Here is a 16,786-nt window from a genome sequence, read left to right as displayed (position 1 = left end):
TCCTTTCATCCTGACAGTAAAACCTTGCTTGGTAACAAGGTAGAAAATAGAGCCTGATTTTCCCGGCTGACACTCATGCCCTCCCTTCCAGCTCTTTCCTCACAGAAGGCGGTGGTCAGACTGTTCCCTGCTGACCCACCACATCCCCAGTCCCAGCCAGTGGGTGCTTGACACCCCACATCTCCCACCAGTCAAAGGTCCCAGAAGGACATCTGCACACAGACTGATGGGCCCTATGATCAGCATTTAGACATTGACTGTGTGCTGGCATCATGGACCACTTCATGTAATCCCCCTACAGCCCCATGAGGAAGGCCCTGTTTTTATCCTTCTTCTATGGAAGAGGCTCAGAGAGGCCACTCACTAGCCCAAGTACACACAGCTAAGAAAAGGCAGAAACAGGATTCAAACTCAGGTCTTGACTCTACAGTCTCTGCTCTCAATCATTCACCCCGTGACCCTCCCTAGAGACAAAGAATGGCTTCTCTGGGGACAGACTGCTCCAAATTCTACTACACCCTCCTCAGTGCGGTATCCTGAGATCTTGAAGCCCTGGCACTCAATGTTCCCAAACCTGCTGAACAAATTCCCCCACAAAGGAGGGGCAACCTTGGGCTTCCTCAGCACCAGACAGAGAAGACTGTTCTCTGCTCACTCAAGGTGCCAGGGCACAGAGCACAGCCCTGACACTTTCCTGTCCCACTCAGCAATACCATCCCTCCTCCCCAGGGGTAGGACCCCATGCTGTTGCTGGGGACACAACTGTGACTTGGAAACAGCCCCTGTCAGGCAAGCTCCCAGGTTAAGATGTGCCCACCAACAGCATAGCACAAAAACCTGGGAGAAGCATCCACAAAGGTGAGATACCTGGTTCCACAGCTGTGGGGAGAGACCCCATCCACCTGGGGAAGGTCTGAGGCCTCCCTGAAGGAGCAGGGCCAAGACGGGGTGGCCCAGGCCAAGGAGATGGCCTGGACAAGCCCTGACTGGTCTACAGGAGCCATAGGCCTAGAAAGAGGAAGACTGTGAAATAGTGGGCAAGAAGGAATCCAACTACAGCAAAAACAAGCAGACAGGGCTGTCAGTGGGCCAAGGGACAAACAGCGCTGAGTGAACAGCTCAGCCCCTTTTGACAAACCCAGATGCCCAGCCCTTCCCCCTCAGGAGAAACCCTACAGCACCCCAGGGCTTTTGGAGCTCCAGGTAGGTTTCTGGGAGGGGGTGTGAGCAGCGAAACAAGCATCTATACTACAGTCGCCTCATCTCTTTCCCCAGAAGTTAGGGGGGCTCACCACACCCCCAGAGGAGACTGGAGAGCAGTCTAAGCAATCGGGCTGGCAACTCGCCCCAACCCAGCACTTTGTCCACTGATGGGGGGAGAGGCTTGGGATCTCTGGCAGAGCCACACAGAGTAGCCTTGGCCAAGTTACATGGCCTTGGCAGACCGGGGAGCCCATCCATAAAGTCAAGAAGCTATCATCCAACTCCTCAGGAGGCAGGGGTGAGAAACGTGTATAGGTCCTCAATAACATGTATAGTAGGTGTTCAATTAAAGCTGGAGGCCATGGGAGGCCATTCAGAGGGTGCTCTCTCAGTTCCTGGCTCTACTGCATGCCTGCCCTGGCCAAAAGCCCTCACTCTCCATGCCTTGGCTCAGATGCTACCCATCCTGCCGAGACATGTACAAATACCACCTCTTCCAGGAAGCCTTCCCTGATGTCCCATCATTTCCTCTCCCAGGTCACAGTGACACAAGCCTCTCAAGGGAGAATATACAGTGTTACCCTCCAATGGTAGCATCCATTTCCACTCTGGTAACAACCCCAGTCCTATGGAGAACCAACCTTCTGAGGAAGGGAACTGTGGGAAAAAAGGTGCCTCATTTCACTAGGCTGGAAGGATGTGAGCTAGGAGCTGCTGGGGCCGTCTCTGCCACTGTGGCAGTCAGCCTCCAAGATGGCTCCAACAACTCCTGCCTCCTGGTGCGCACACCCTTCACAGTCCCCTCTTCTACTATCTGCATGACCAACAAAATAGTGTCGAAATCATAATGTGTGACCTCTCAGGTCAGAAAAGACATCATGGTTTCCACCTCGCTCCCCCTTGGATCACTGGCTCTGGGGAAGCCAGCCACCATGTGGTGAGGACACCCAGGCAGCCCTGCGGCAAGGAGCAGACGCCTCCTGCCCTCAGCCGGCACCGACTTGCCATCCATGTGACGGAGCCACCTTGGAAGTGACTAGACTAGTCAGGACGAGACCGACTCACTCTGGCTGCAGCACCTGGGGCTGCTCAGAGTGAGTAAGGGCTACCTCTTCTCCTCCATCAGACATACCTCTCCCCAGAACCAGGCACTCAGGAGGCCCTAATGATGTTTCTGCCAAACTGATCTGCACCTAGGTTCTCCCAACAAGAGCACAGAGCAGAAATACAGAACCCATTCTGTGTAGCCAGCAGCATGAGTATCCCTCACACCCACCTGCCTGGGAGGACAGGGCAGGCTGGCTCAGTACTCGCCCTGGGTCTGCCGGTTGTCCTCATCCTGGCCCCCCAACTCTTCTACACTATGGGCCAGGAGGGCTGAAGTGAGACCCCTGCACAGAGGGCCTTGCTGAGGCAGGCACAGCCTTGTGGTCCTGTCACTCTCCCGCCTCCAAGATTGACTTTTCACACTGGCGGAAAGGGAGTGCATTCCAAAGCATCGACTCACCTCCAGCTCCTCTGCCTACATCTCTTCTCGGCTGTGGACTCAGGATGGGCTGGGATCCTTTCCTTCCCAGCCTGGGCACATAAGCAGATGCTCTGGCTTACTTCACTTAACGGACAGGAAACCGGGTTTTCAGAGGTCATATAACCAGTTACAAGTTATAGGACGGAACCAGGGCCTTCTGACTCCTACTAATCAGGGGCGGCCCGATGGGGTGCCTTGGGAGTGAGCCTCAAAGCCCCTCCAAATAAACACATGTGCTAAGTAAACAGCATCTTTGTTATCAAACTCACTCCCCTTAGTCACTGCCCTTCCTATGCAGAAACCTAAATAGCTGTCACTTGTTCCAATTCTAATTGTGGAACAAGGGAAGATGAACAATCCTACACTGCTAGTGGTACAGCCTGTAGGAGGGCAGAGGGCTGGCTTCCATGACCCCTATGGCCCCAGCCTCTGCCAGGCCTGGGTGACAGGGCTTTGGAGAAGGGAAGAGCCAGCCAGGGTCACAGTGTGTTGAGTAACAGCAGAGAATCCTAAAAGAACAGATGTGAAAGCAACTGCCTGCCAACCAAAAGGCGCTATTTCCTTTGAAAAACTTGGCAGCTGGGTAACGCCAGTGGCCGCCTGTCCTTTCCCACATCCAGTCCAGTATGAACTACTGAGAATCAGGGAGGAAGGCCACACCCCTGCCTGCAGATCCTGGGAAGGGGATGAGACGTCCCAATGTGTAAACGGCAGCCCACAGAGAGCTCCACGTGGGGTACTCTCTCGGCTTCATTAACCAGTATCACCGGTGTGCATTTACTTTTTTCTATACAAATAAGTCTAGAAGAATGTACTCCAGATCTTAGGAGTTATCACCAGGTGACAGGATTTAGCACTCTTTTAATTTCATATTTGTCTGTCTTGTTTATGTCTGATTTCCAAATTTCTCTAATGAAAATACACTACCTATGTAATTAAAAGAGAACAGGTAAAAGCAACTACCTTGAAGAAGAAGCAGGAATAAGGAAGAACAAGGGCCTGTGACTGTAAGTTCTCCCACAGTGCCAAATTCAGCACCACTTGTGACGAGGTAAAAAGGGAAGGTTTTTATGACAATTAAACATATTACTATCTTAAAGGTACTGAACATCAGCGGCCGCCAGCATGACAAAAAGAGATGCGAGCAATCCAAGCAAGCCTCCCAGAAGTTTGCAACCCTGTCTCCAATGTGCCCTTGTGTGGAACAAATAAAAACCGAGTTAGATCAAACCTCCAGATACAACTCCCAATGCACAGGAAGCTGAGGGGATGAAGAACACATTTCATATCACAGGAAGCTCTGCTACAGGAGAATGGACTCACCTTCAAAAAAAAAAAATACATGGCACAAGAGAATGAATGAATATCAACCCTACAAATGAAAAAAGAGTTAAGAAATATATCAAGCAGTCTCATTATGTATAACTCAGTTGGATCCTAATTTTTAAAAATGAAGTAAAATATATTTTTGATGTGTATGAACAATCAAGACTGAATGGATAAATTAACAACTCAAAGAATGTTGCTAATTTGTAGGTGTGGTAATAATATTCTAGGCTGTGTTTTTTTTTTTTTTTTAGTTCTTATCTTGCAGGAATATATAATTTTTACAGATGAAGTGACAGGTGGTCTGGAGGGGAAAAGTGTGTGGGAGCAGAGAGGACTGCAGGTTGGCCAGGAGGTGGAAACTGGCGGCTGACGGATGGGAATGTGCGGGTGGCCATGCTAATGTTTTCCTTTGTATATGTTTAATTTTTCCACAGTGAAATGTTGAAACACTGTCACTGTAAGAGCTCTGCTCTGGCATCTGTTGTCTCATTTGAGTCTCACCATGAAGGGTCATTTTAAGCCCTTTCCTGTAGGAATGAGAGGCTGTGAGAGGGAAGGTGACTCGCCCAGGGTCTCAGAGGCAGAAATAGCAGAACCAGCCTCAGCCCTACTGCCTGCTGGAAAAGGGACTGTGGGTGGAGAGAGCTCCCCCAAGCCCCCACCATTACCACCACAAACCAGGCAGGATGTGGGCTCAACCTGAACATGGGGCAGGCCCCTCGCAGGAAGCCTGGGAGGCCATGGAGTCCCAGGCTTTGCCATTGCCCACAGCATGGAGCACAGTCTGCCTCCTCCTCCACCCACCTTCCCCCAGGAGCTTGAAGGCTTCAGGACCAGCCTGGCTGGCGGCATCTTAACCCCTTTCCTGGCAAAGCCCTCCTGGTGGAGCCCCTCCCCAGCTCATCCTCTGACTGCAAAGCAGTTTACCAGGGATGCAGAGGGAGGGACCTGGGTGCTGGGAACCTCCACACCCCAGATGCAGCCGACCTCAAATCTGCATCCAGACGGCAGGGGGCACAAAGATGGGAGATGGACCCATCTTAATTTACCCTACAGAAAGAATCCCCAGTGTATACAAAGACTTCCCTACCGGCTCTTTACTGCAATGCTCTAACAGCAAAAATACTGGGAACAACCTAAATGTCCAATGATAAGGGACAGAGAAAATCAACTAGAGTTCCCCGTGTACCAACTGCTGGGTGATGTCTGTCTGAGAACCCCAACAACTCCACTCGCAAAGCCCAGGGTCACGCTGGACAGACGGAACTTCCCTTAGACGACAATAAGAAAAGTTGAGATGCTCATCTTTTTTTCTTATTCAGTATCAAAAAAACGTAGAAGTCGTCTGGAAGGCTATACACCAGTGTTAACAGGATACTTCAAAGAGTACAGATTCTGGGTTTTCCCCACATATTATTGCTCAGGTTTTTCTAATTCTTCAATAATAAATCTGAATCATTTCTATAGTTAACATTATAAAATTATAAAACATTGTAACATTATAAAAGCCTTTTAAAAATAAGAAATGAGCTGACTTTCTCCTCCCCTCAGGAATGGAGCTCAGAGCCTTTGCCCAGGAGGCAGAAGCTGCCTGGCTGTGGAACTTCTAAAGGCCTCAGTTTCCCCATCCATCATATACCAAACCCACTGAATGAGCTTCTCCCACCATCTTCACGAAGCCTGTCCCCTCTTCTGTGAGAAGGGGACTATCTGGCACACCTACAAAGACATGTAAACAACGCCTGCCCAGCCTGGGCCCCTGCCACCATCCCCTGTGGACAAGCACGCCATTCCCGGCCTTTGCTCATTCCTTTGCCTCTTCAGCACCTGCTGACCCTGGAACCAGGCTGGTGGGGAATCAGGGGCATCAGAGGCACAACACTGGGATGAAATAAATCCTTATGGTCACATATGCAGAGCTCCACTCTGCTCAAGGCTGACATGCCAGTCCCTCCACTCCTACTCACCCTCCAAGAAAAGCAATATATCCACATTTCACAGAGGAAGAACTGAGGCTCGAGAGAAGAAATGACTACACAGCTGTACACACCAAACCAACATGAAATCTGAAGCCCAGGTACCCTCTGTGGGCTCCTCTTACGTTTTCCTCATGGAGCGGTCAGCAAAGCATCTTGCACCCCTCCTGAAGAGTCAGCTCACCGCTTAGAACTGCAGGTGGGATTGAGGTTGGGCTAGAATATGATAGTACTCAGCAGGCTGCAGCCACAAAGCTTCAGATTCCTAATCCTCCTCACCTGGAGTCCCCCCAAGCCTCTCCCCACACACAGGGTAGGTGCTCAAGTACAGACTGAGTAAAGGAAGTGCAATGCAGTACCCTCTGGATGGAGGAGAGGTAGGGGGAAGGGAGAAACTGAAGGGGGCATCATGCAGGAAGGGAGGAACATGTGGGGGCTGGCCCCCTAGGATCAGGTGTACAATGGCACTTGCCCCAGACTGCAAACTCATAGCCCCCAGAGGCCAGATGAGGCATTAACAAGTGAGGCTGGCTGGCTGGGTGGGGTCTGGGGCAAACTCAAGGCCCCAGCCCTGTGTAAAGAAGAGCTGCTGCCAAGCTTCAGCCAGTAGCTGCCACTAAGGAATGTGGTCAGTGTTGCAGGCCTTCTGAGTTAGCAAGGGAAACTAGAAATCTGGGTTTTTACATAAAATCTCATGGTTTCAGACACTGGCCACTACACCAAAATAAATTTTAAGTAGTTCTATCAGTGCTCTGGACTCACTGCTGTGTGGCCCTGAGCAAACCACTTAACCTCTCTGGCCTTCAGCTGTGGCATTTGTAAAATAACACATTACTTTGACAATGAGAAAGACACACTTTCCCATACTAATGATAATAAAAAGCAACAGTAACAATGCTGATGGACATTGCTATGGGGTGGTGGTGGGGACTTCATAATATGGGTGAATGCAGTAACCACAATGTTGCTCATGTGAAACCTTCATAAGATTGTATATCAACGATACCTTAATAAAAAATTTTTTTATTTAAAAATTTTTTTAAAAAGGCAACAATAACAATAACAGCTAATGGTCACTGAGCACAAGGCACTGTACTAAGTAAAATGAATTAACTTCACTTCATTCATATCATTAGATAGCATTTTTCAAGCTTTGTATTTTGAAATACTTTTAAATTTTCAGAAAAGGTACAAGTACAATGAACTCTCCTATATTTTTTATCCAGATCTGCTAATTTGTACCATTTTGCCTGACCTTTATCTGTTTCTCTTTAATATTTGATAGTGGATTGCTCATACTGTGCCCTTCTATCCCTAAATACTTCAGTGCGTATTTCCTAAGAACAAGGAACCACATAGTTATCAGGTCATTTAATATTGGTGCAGTACTTTCATCTACAGTCTATACCCAGTTTCATCAACAGCTGTCCAAAAATGTTGGTTGTAATGTCTCTTTGGTCTCCTTTAATCCAGAATCGTTACTTTGCCTTCAAGATATTTTTATTGTCCCCATTTTATAGATAAGAAACTAAAGCTCAGAGAGGTTGAAGCACTTGCCCAAAGTCACACAGCTAGGAAATGGGGAGCTGGGAGACTCAAGTCAGGGCGCTTCTTTCCAGAGCCTCTGTTCTTGTCTTTAAAGTATAACAGCTTGCAAATAATAGCCTTTGTTGTTCAAAACTGAAAACAGTGGCTGTCTGCAAACATCAGGAAAGCTGCCTACAGCCACCTCACTCAGCAGGTGGTCATTAACTGAAGGCATCACCTCCTGCTGCCAGCAAACCAAACCTGGCAAGGGCCTGGCCCAGTGCCCACCACCCCACCCTGCAGGGCCCCATTTAGACCCTCTATACAAGCAGAGGGACAGAGAGCAGTGGAGGCTTGGAAGGAGTACCTTTCTTTCTGCCTTTCTTTCCTCCCACCTAAAATGACAGTCCAGGCTCAAATACCCATGTCCAAAAAGCACAGGAAGGCAACTACCCCAGAAACAAAGCCTAAAGTCAGAAGGACCCCCAGGCCATGTCCGTGACCCACAGACCACCAGTGCTGAATGGGACTGAGGTCAGCTGTCCAAGAGGGGACTGAGTACTTTCTAAGCCATATGACAGGGTTGCACTGGAAGGAGGAGTTTACAGGAGGGAGGAACAACAGCGAGGGCTGGGAGATGGGAAAGGTGTTCTCCCAGCAGAGAGCAGAGAGGACTCAGGGGTCACACAGCCCATGGTATTATAAAGAGGAGGAGCCTCTGGGCTTATCCCCCAAACACAGCTTCTTTGTGAGGACCTACAGGGATGCGGCCCACTCCCCTTGGGGCTTGAAGCCCCTACTCCCAATGCCAGCCCAGGCCAGGCAGCATCAGCTTAGAAAATCACTCTCTTTGGTTCCCAAATGGGTGTGGCTCAGGGCCTGGAGGCCGCCACCAACACTGTGCCCTTCCCGTGAGGGGCCACTGTCTCTCCTGGTTCCCATCCACCCGCCAGCCAGCCCCCCTCAGAGAGCTCTCCAGCCACCGGCCATGGCCATGAACCACAGACACCCCAGACCCCTAGCCAACAAACAGCTCTGCATCAGACAGATTAGGATGTCATTCTGTCTCTGTTCCAGGCCATTTTGTTAGGTTTTGAGGCTGATTTGTGCTGAAATATCTCAAAATCCTGGGACCTTCCCACTGGACACTGTTAAAATGGGATGTCAGCCTCTGACTTCACTTGCAACCCAATTCCAAGTTTCAGAAGAAGAGCTGCTCTTAAAGATTTTTCCAGAACAAAAAAAATAGTTTTGCTTTTCTTCCTCACTGTAAACAATTTTAACACATAAAACATGAATAAATAAGAAAACTATCTATCAACAAACTCTCAATGAAGACCCCTCCCCATTTGTCCTTCTCCAGTGCCCAGCGCACAGAATGGCTGGGTGAGCCTCTCTCTACAGAGGTGTGTGGGGTCAAGGTGCAACCATTTTTCTCCCCTGCTGGCCAGTGGACTTAGGAGGGCAGGGACCACACCTAACTTGTCTCTCTGCCTCCTGCCCGGGTAGAGGCAGGTCACCCTGGGTGGAGTTAGCCATAGAGCCCACATAAGCCACTTCCCCACTTCAGCCGTCCCTTTGTGCCCAGCTATAGAGGAAGGAGAGCAAAGAGCATCCCTAGGTATGAGGTAGGGACAGGAAAAGGGAGAGGTAGTAGGTGCATGGGCAGGCAACATGTTTTGCCCTTGGGGGCATTTAACCTGACCACTTGGGACTCTGCCTGTTGTGTTGGCATCAAGCTCCCAATGTATACTCAAATGGACTCCACCAGAACCATGCCAGACAGGGCGGGAAGACCAGGAGGACAGGCCCTGGTACCAGCCCCAGGCCAAATTTGCCACAAGACCTTTGGTGACCTCAGCTTTCCCACCTGTAAATGGGGCTGACCTTTCCCACCCTAACTCACAGGATCAAACAATACACGGGCTGTGCAGTGGCTCTGTAAGCCACCTGGTTTCAAAAATTGGAGGACTCCCACCTCTCCCTGCCCTCCTTCATAAAAGGCCCAAGAGCAAACAGCCTTCAAAGACAGACCAGATGGGACCACTCTAGACACAGCCCCACCACCAGAGACAGCTGCAATCCTGACCTTAAAGGCTCTGCTTCTAGTAATGGCCCTCCACCTCTCATCTCCACCTTTGGCTCTGGAACTCAGGAAGAACATGAGTTCCTGGCCTTTGAGGGAGGAGACCCAGGAGAGAACAACTCTGAGCCACACTGAGAAAGGCTGCTGCATCTCACCTCCAGCCAGGGTCAGCTACTACCTTGGCCCATTTCCTTCACGTGAAAGGTTTAGGTTTGAGGTTTCCCCCCTCAGGAGATCCAAGTCAGGGGCCAGTGCCTTGCACACTCTCCCATCCACACAGCCTCTTAACTGGCAGGGATTCCTGCTCCCCTACTCTTGAGCTAATTTTACTTTAAACAGACTATTGTGCAGCCCCCCTGCCTTGTCCAAGTCTCGGAAACCTGACGAACCAGCCCCTCGCTACCACAGCAAGCCAACAGGCCTTCCATCGGACGGTCCGAAGTGCACACAGACTTGTGTCCCTGTCAGGTCTCAGTCTCGCCCCCCGGAAACTGGGGTTGGGCTACAGTCTGGGAAGCATCTCCCCACAGCGCCCGAGGAAGCGGCCAACTGAGAAGACCCACCCCAAACCTGGCGAGGGGAAAGAGCAAGAGTGGACGGGAGGGCGGGGGCGGTTCCGCGGGTCTGGGTGCTCGACGGCCCGGCACCCCGCCTCCACCCGAGGTCTGGAGGCAGGCCGAGAGGGGCCCAGCCGAGGCCGCCCGGCCCCACACCCACCCCTCCAACGGTGGGGAGCGGCCGCGCGGGGCGAGGTCGCAGACACCACTACACCGCGGGGCCCGCGGATTCCCCGGGCGCGCGCATCCCGGGCTCCGACCCGCCGCGCCGCTCCCCTCCCGGCCGGGGTCCCATGCGCCCCGCGCTCACCTGCCGCCGCCGCCCCCGCTCCGGCGCCGCTGCAGCCTCCGCCCGAGAGCCGCGCCGGCCACGGGCGGGATCCCGCTGTACGGGCGGGGGCGGCGGCGAGGCCGCAGGCGCCCCCCGCTGGCCGCCAGGGCCAGCAGCCGGCCGAGGGGCTGCCCCAGACGCCCCGGCCCCCATTCAGGCGCCTGCGCACCGCCGCGATCCATTTTCACCAGAAACGATGGAAACGCAAACATCCAATCTCCGCCGCCCGCCTACCCCGTTGGTGTGGAAGAGAGCGGCCAGGCACCGCTAGAACGTGAGTAGGAAATAAAATCTTTTTGAAAAGTGTTTTTCGCTCAGTGCCACGCACGTGTTTGAATGCTCCAGGTGCTGCCCCACTCCCAGAGGGAAACACTTTTTAGCAAACTTTCAGAAGTTTATGCTCCAGATTACCCCCCTCTTGTAGCGACCATTTCTAGAAAGATCCATAGACTGCAGACTAATGATCTCCTGCCAAGATGAGCGAAGTTTAAATCGAAACCTTCTGTCTCAGGCTTTAAACTCGGGAGTGCACGGGAGTCCAGAGTGGGGAGCCGCTCCCCAAGCACCCTTCTCCACTGGCACCAGGAAGACAAAGCCTGCCTAAGTAGGTGTCCTCAGATGGTAGGTGCTGTAACCTCGTCATGACCCCATTCACTGCTGCCTACAAGCAGGGTCGGGCCCCAGAGTTGGCAGCAAAAAATCTGCCCTGCTTCCGAGGGTGCGTGAACAAGAAAGCACTCCTCTAGGAGTCACCACGAGGAGGGACAAAACAGACTGGTGGAGGGGTAATCAAGATCAGGGGTGCGTTTAACTCACGAGCCTCTCCCACTTGTCCAAAGCGCCCTTACGCCTTACTTGTCCATACCGACCCCGCCTTGGTTCCCGCAGCCTCTGGGCATCCAGATGGTGGCACTTGGCCTACTGTGCTAGAGCTGCTCCACTCTCCTGGTGAGAACACTGCTGCACCCTGAGGGTTCACAGGGCAAGGTTGGAGCAGCTGGGACTTCCCTGCGCTGGGAATGGGATCACTGCAGCCGATGTGGACACACCTAATCCTCATCAACGCCAATCTCTACACTGGGCTCCGCCTACTCCATGCAGCCCCGCCCCTCAACAGAACCCAGGAAGTGAAGGAACCCGAAAGTCTTCCCCAAGGCGTCAAGAACAGTGAGTGTCTCAGGCCCCAGGCGGTGTGCCCTGCCAGCCAATATCAACCCTGGAGAGAGTGAAGTGGGGCACTGGGCGTGGGGTCCTGGTGGGGCTTCTCTCAGCACTCACTTCTGACTTGTTCAAGCAGTGTTGGGAGCCCTCAGCCCTTCGCAGTGTGTGGAAGATGGGGAGCGATGCCATGCTTTCCCACCCTATCGTGTGTGTGTCATCTTTAGGCAAATCTATGACCACCTCTCCTGACAGCAGACAAGAAAACAGAGCTGGAGAAAGTGAATAAAACACAGTTCTTCCATCAGTGCTCACTACTGACTGCCAGCACAGCTCCACCATCTGTGCTGTGGTCATCACAGCTGCCAATGCCTTTTTGCACGCTCAGTCCTCAGTGACCCTCAGCCTGTAGCCAACATCAGAATCTCCCAGAGGCCTAGTGAAGGCACACACTGCCCGGCCCCACCTCCAGCTTCTGATTCAGCAGCTCTGGCGTGCCTCCTAAGAATTTTAACTTCTACCAAGCTCCCTGGTGGTGCCGATGCTGCTGGTCCTCAGGCCGGTGTGGGTAGCAAGGCTCTACAGCACTGCTCTCCATATACGGTTGGAGTCGCTCTCCCAGAGATTCTGATCCTGGGAGGACCCTACCAAAGGGCAACATTAAAAAACCCAGGTGAGTTTAGTTAGTAACAAGGATGGCACATCAGGAGGGAAAAGTGCATAGTGTTGGTTGAACTGGCTTCCATTTGAGGAAAAACTCAGATACCACCTCACACCATAAAACAACAATAATTAACCAGTAGATTAAAGATCTTTGTGCTTGAAAGCAAAACTTAGAAAATATTTTAGGAGTTTTGAAGTCTGTATAGGCAATCAAATCCACACTGTAACAGTTGAATGTGTCTTGCCAATGGGTTAGAGCCCCAGGCAAGTTCGCTATGGATTCAGTGTGACCAAAGAAAATGACAGCAAAACTTTCTTGGGGTGAAAGGGTTATACCCAACTTTATTTCCAGGTGGCAGGTCAGTCACTAGAATCCCATTCACTCAGAGCAAGTCTGTATGCAGCAAGCCAGTCTCTGCCTCTGGGCCCCTCTGTCTGCACAGCTGTCCTCTGGGCCTCTGCCTGCACAGCTGTCTTGTACAGCGATCCTCTGGGCCTCTCTGCACAGTCGTCCCACACAGCCGTCCTCTGGGCCTCTGTCCTCAACACTGCCACCACTCCAGCCTCTGCTCTGCTCTCCTGCAGCCTTGCAGCTGTGCCACCGTGTGGCACCCAGAGCATTGGGCGGAGCTCTTTTTATAGATTCAACAGCCATGTATTGCTCACAGGTGTGCAGTGAGCTAGTCAACCACAGCCAGGTGAGAATCCTGGCCACAGGAACTCTTTTTATCCACAAATGTCTCTGCCCAGGTGAACAGGTCTTGAAATGTTCATATCTAGTTTGCGATTCTAGTTATTGGTGTGTTGGAAAGCTCAAGAGCTTGTTAACTACCCCAGGGGCAGTGTCCACTATGGGAAGGCCAGTGTCTGCTGCTAGAGAACCATTCGCATTTGTTGCCTAAGTGAATTTCTGTGGTAGACAACAGTTCAGAGACCTTGTTTCACTTGTGCACGGAGATTTAAAAACCTAAAATAAATCACTACAACAGAAGCTATGGTTTATTTATTTCAGCAAACTCAACCCTTCTGTTTAGCAGGCAATGGGAACTCCAGCCAAGCAGGATGGCACTCCAGTTTACAGAGGTTGATACTTGTCATTTCAGTCTAGAACAACTTCACTCATCACTATGTGGAACAGTGTTAGCCTTCCCAGCCAGATGGCCTTTGTTGCTTACTCCTAAGGAGAAAGGAGCTTCCTTCTTTTCCCTCACTTCCTCCAGGACTGCTCAGTACCTGTGGATGGGCTAGGCAGCTAATGATTTTTAATAAGACAGGGGATGTGTACTTCACAGTAGAAAATGAAAAACCCAAATTTATGAAGAATTAGAAATCTCCTGTCCTCTCCTTTCATGCCATTCCCTGACATAACTCATATTCAAGGCTTGGGATTATTTTCTTTCTGTACTGTTCTCCCTGACAATCCAATTTTATATTAGAAAATGGCCAGATTAAATCATTGTGCTGTACACATTACACTTAGACAGTTCTGTATGTCAATTATGTCTCAATAAAACTGGGTTGGGGGGTGGGGACTGACCAAAAGATGGTGGATGGAATTCAGTATCTACTCATGCTGCCTCCTTAAACCCAAGAAGACAGCAATGAAGGGATTTTTTTTAAGGTCCATAAAAATGGAGAAAATGAGCAAGGAAGTAACAGCAACACAAATTTGGAAGGTGGGAAGCAGGTAGGTCAGGGGTACTGAACTAGGAGACACAAGAAACTGACTTAAAACTGGCAGCTGGGAAAACTAAGAATCAACCCGAGTTATACTGGGTAAGCTCCAAGGAGTCAAATTGAAAGCAGCAGGTAGCTCAGGAAGCAGGGTAGAGATAAATTACAGTAGGTAGTTGAAAATCTAAGCAGTTAAGAGTGCCAATCTCTCCTCCACCCCTATCCACCACCACACCATTGGGTAACTGCCTCACCTCATCCAAGCACTATGCAGTGTTTTTCTCTGGGAAAGCTGAAATAGAGTGGTGTTGACTGGGCCACACCAAGCCCAGCTGCAGGACAAGAAATTTAAAAGGCAAATTTATTTGAGAAGCTGAGACATACCCACCCCCTAAGCCAACCCTCTTCCTCAGCTCCTAGGATGTTGGCAGCCAGGTCTCCACCTCCAGGATGAGTATCCCCACCAGTCAAGTCCTGAAGATCCTCTCACTGCCATCAGGCCTGTGGGGAAGCACAGCTGCCTACTGTACTGAGCCACAGAGGATCCCACCAGCTTGTTAGGCCCCATTCTTACACATGTGCAGGCAAGCAAAAACATCACGAATCTGAGGAAAGCCTCTAACCCCAAAAAACAGTCCACAACAGCAAAAATGAGAAAAAATTCAGAGACTGTGGAAGCAAAAACTTAACTATCATTAGTATCTTCAGAGATTCAAAAAGATATTGTAACCCTGAAACCAAAAAGGATACAATTTTTTAACAAGGAAGATCTGAGGACAACAAACTCAGACATGAAAAAACCCGATAGCAGAAATGAAAAACCCAACAGAGAAGGGCTGGAGGATAAAGTTGAATAAAAAGTCAGAGATGGAAAATAGAGAAAAGATAAGAAAACAAGAGGATCAGTCCAGGAGACCAGCATCTGAATAACTGTGGAGAGCCTGAGAAAACAGAAAGGAGGGAAATAAGAATTCAGGAAGATTTCCCAGTATTAGGACATGCGGCACCAATTGAAAGGGCTCATACCATCAAACACCCAGGACAACAGATAAAACAGACCCACTTAGTTTCCGTAACAGTGAAATTTCAGAACACCGGGAATCAGAGAAGATTGTCAACGTTGCAAGAGGAAAAGAAAAGGCTACAACTAGCCTTTCTCACAACACTGGGAGTGCTGAAGCAATGATTTCAATTCTGGAGGAAAAATGTTTTACAAGCCACATTTCTATATCCAGCCAAATTATCAATTGAGCCTAAAAGAACAGGCATTTCAGATGTTTATTGCCTAGGCATACTTTCCTGGGAAGTGCCTGGGGAATGTGCACGAATGAGGGAGTTTATCAAAAGGAGGGAACAAGGCATAGAGAAAACAGGCACTGCACACGAGCTGAGTGAAAGGGGCCTCCAGGTGGAGGTGGAGGGACTGGGGTGACTGGGCACAGCTACTCAGGCTCCGGGAGAGATGCCTCGGAGATGTGCTTGAGCATTTGGAGAGGCTTAGAAAACTGGCAGAGTTTAGGGTGAATAAGTATATGGAAAACTAAGAACAAAAACTCCAGGATAAACAAAAAATGTGTACAGAAAAAGGAATTATACATCTTGAAAAAAGCATCTACGCAGTCTTAAGAAGGTAAATGCTAAATGTTTCACTAAACAAAATTCAATATAACTCTATTGGGAAGCTGGGCACAGAAAGAGTTCAGGGGTGGTGGGAAGTCAGTACAAAATACCAAGAACTAAAAATCAAGAAATGGCATTAGAGGGATATTATTTAGAGACATGGAGGTAAACACTCCACGTCTGCAAACATAACACCAAAAGTTGGAAGTGGCTGCCTCAGGAGCAGGAAGAGAGCAGAGGGAGGAGATGGGAGACAAACTTTTAGAATGAGTTGGCTTTAAACTATGGCAAGATAGAGCCACTGCCCTGCCCCTGTGCAACTGCTCCTCACTTTGTCGGCAGTACAGCCCAACTGCCCAGCGTCCCCTCGGCCTCCCGCCTGAGCAGCCTGGCCACCTGACACTCCTCTCTCTCCACAAGCCCTTCCTGTGTGACTTTTCCCTTTACCTTCAGTCTTCCAGTGGAGTAGCCCATCTTGCCTACAGGTGAAAGTTGTTTTCTTAAATTGGATTTTAAAACACACATGCATGATATAATAATCCACCTTATAACCATTCTGAGTGGTAGTGCAAAGCCTCATTCTTGAAGATACCTCATGAGTGATTTAGGTACAAAAATAGTTTGCAGCGGGCGGGAGCCAAGATGGCGGCGTGAGTAGAGCAGTGGAAATCTCCTCCCAAAAACACATAGAGCTATGAAAATATAACAAAGAAAAATCTTCCTAAAATAGAGACCACAGGACACAGGACAACATCCAGACCACATCCACACCTGCAAGAACCCAGCGCCTTGTGAAGGGGGTAAGATACAAGCCCCAGCCCGGCGGGACCCGAGCGCCCCTCCCCCCGGCTCCCGGCGGGTGGAGAGAAACCGGAGCAGTTTTTTTTTTTTTGGCGAGCACTTTTTGGAAGCCTTAGAGGGACGGGCCCCCGTTGCTGGGGAGGCAGGGTGGCGGGACCGGTGAGGAGGTGCCTGGGAACAGCGCCGGAGGACAAAGAATATCCCGCGTTTCTCCCTGCGAGACCTGGGGGCGGGTGCCTGAGACCGGTGCCTGAGGACGGAGGAGGTCGCGCGTTTTTCCCCTTTTTTTTTTTTTTCTCTTTATGGCAAGCGCTTTTTGGAAGCCTTGAAGGG

At 50.4% G+C, this 16,786-nt stretch overlaps 1 protein-coding gene and 1 long non-coding RNA gene across 10 annotated transcripts in view; one reads left to right on the top strand and one right to left on the bottom strand.

Moving 5' to 3' along the window:
• ADCY7 (adenylate cyclase 7) overlaps positions 1-11,568 on the bottom strand; it is a 56,523-nt gene extending 44,955 nt beyond the window's left edge. For 4 of the 8 annotated variants that reach the window (XR_012126624.1, XM_037001426.2, XM_073225790.1 and 1 more), the window contains exon 1: positions 10,517-10,619. The gene's annotated coding sequence lies outside the window, so the exon portion shown is untranslated. Of the gene's footprint in view, positions 1-10,516; positions 10,620-11,353 lie in introns of those variants that run through there. The other 4 variants (XM_073225788.1, XM_037001429.2, XM_037001425.2 and 1 more) reach the window with 4 other exon arrangements.
• Positions 10,689-13,349, top strand: LOC140847031 (uncharacterized). Of its 2 annotated transcripts, XR_012126626.1 has the most exons (4): positions 10,689-10,811; positions 11,049-11,141; positions 11,426-11,704; positions 11,923-13,349. It is a non-coding gene; the product is annotated as an uncharacterized lncRNA (long non-coding RNA). The 2 variants fall into 2 exon arrangements; XR_012126625.1 differs by having other exon boundaries at positions 11,426-13,349.
• The last annotated feature ends 3,437 nt before the right edge of the window (positions 13,350-16,786 follow it).

The sequence above is a fragment of the Manis javanica genome, chromosome 17, assembly GCF_040802235.1.
Source record: "Manis javanica isolate MJ-LG chromosome 17, MJ_LKY, whole genome shotgun sequence".
Lineage (NCBI taxonomy): Eukaryota > Metazoa > Chordata > Mammalia > Pholidota > Manidae > Manis > Manis javanica.
Note: the sequence above shows the minus strand (reverse complement) of the source record. Positions and strands in the feature narration are given on the sequence as shown.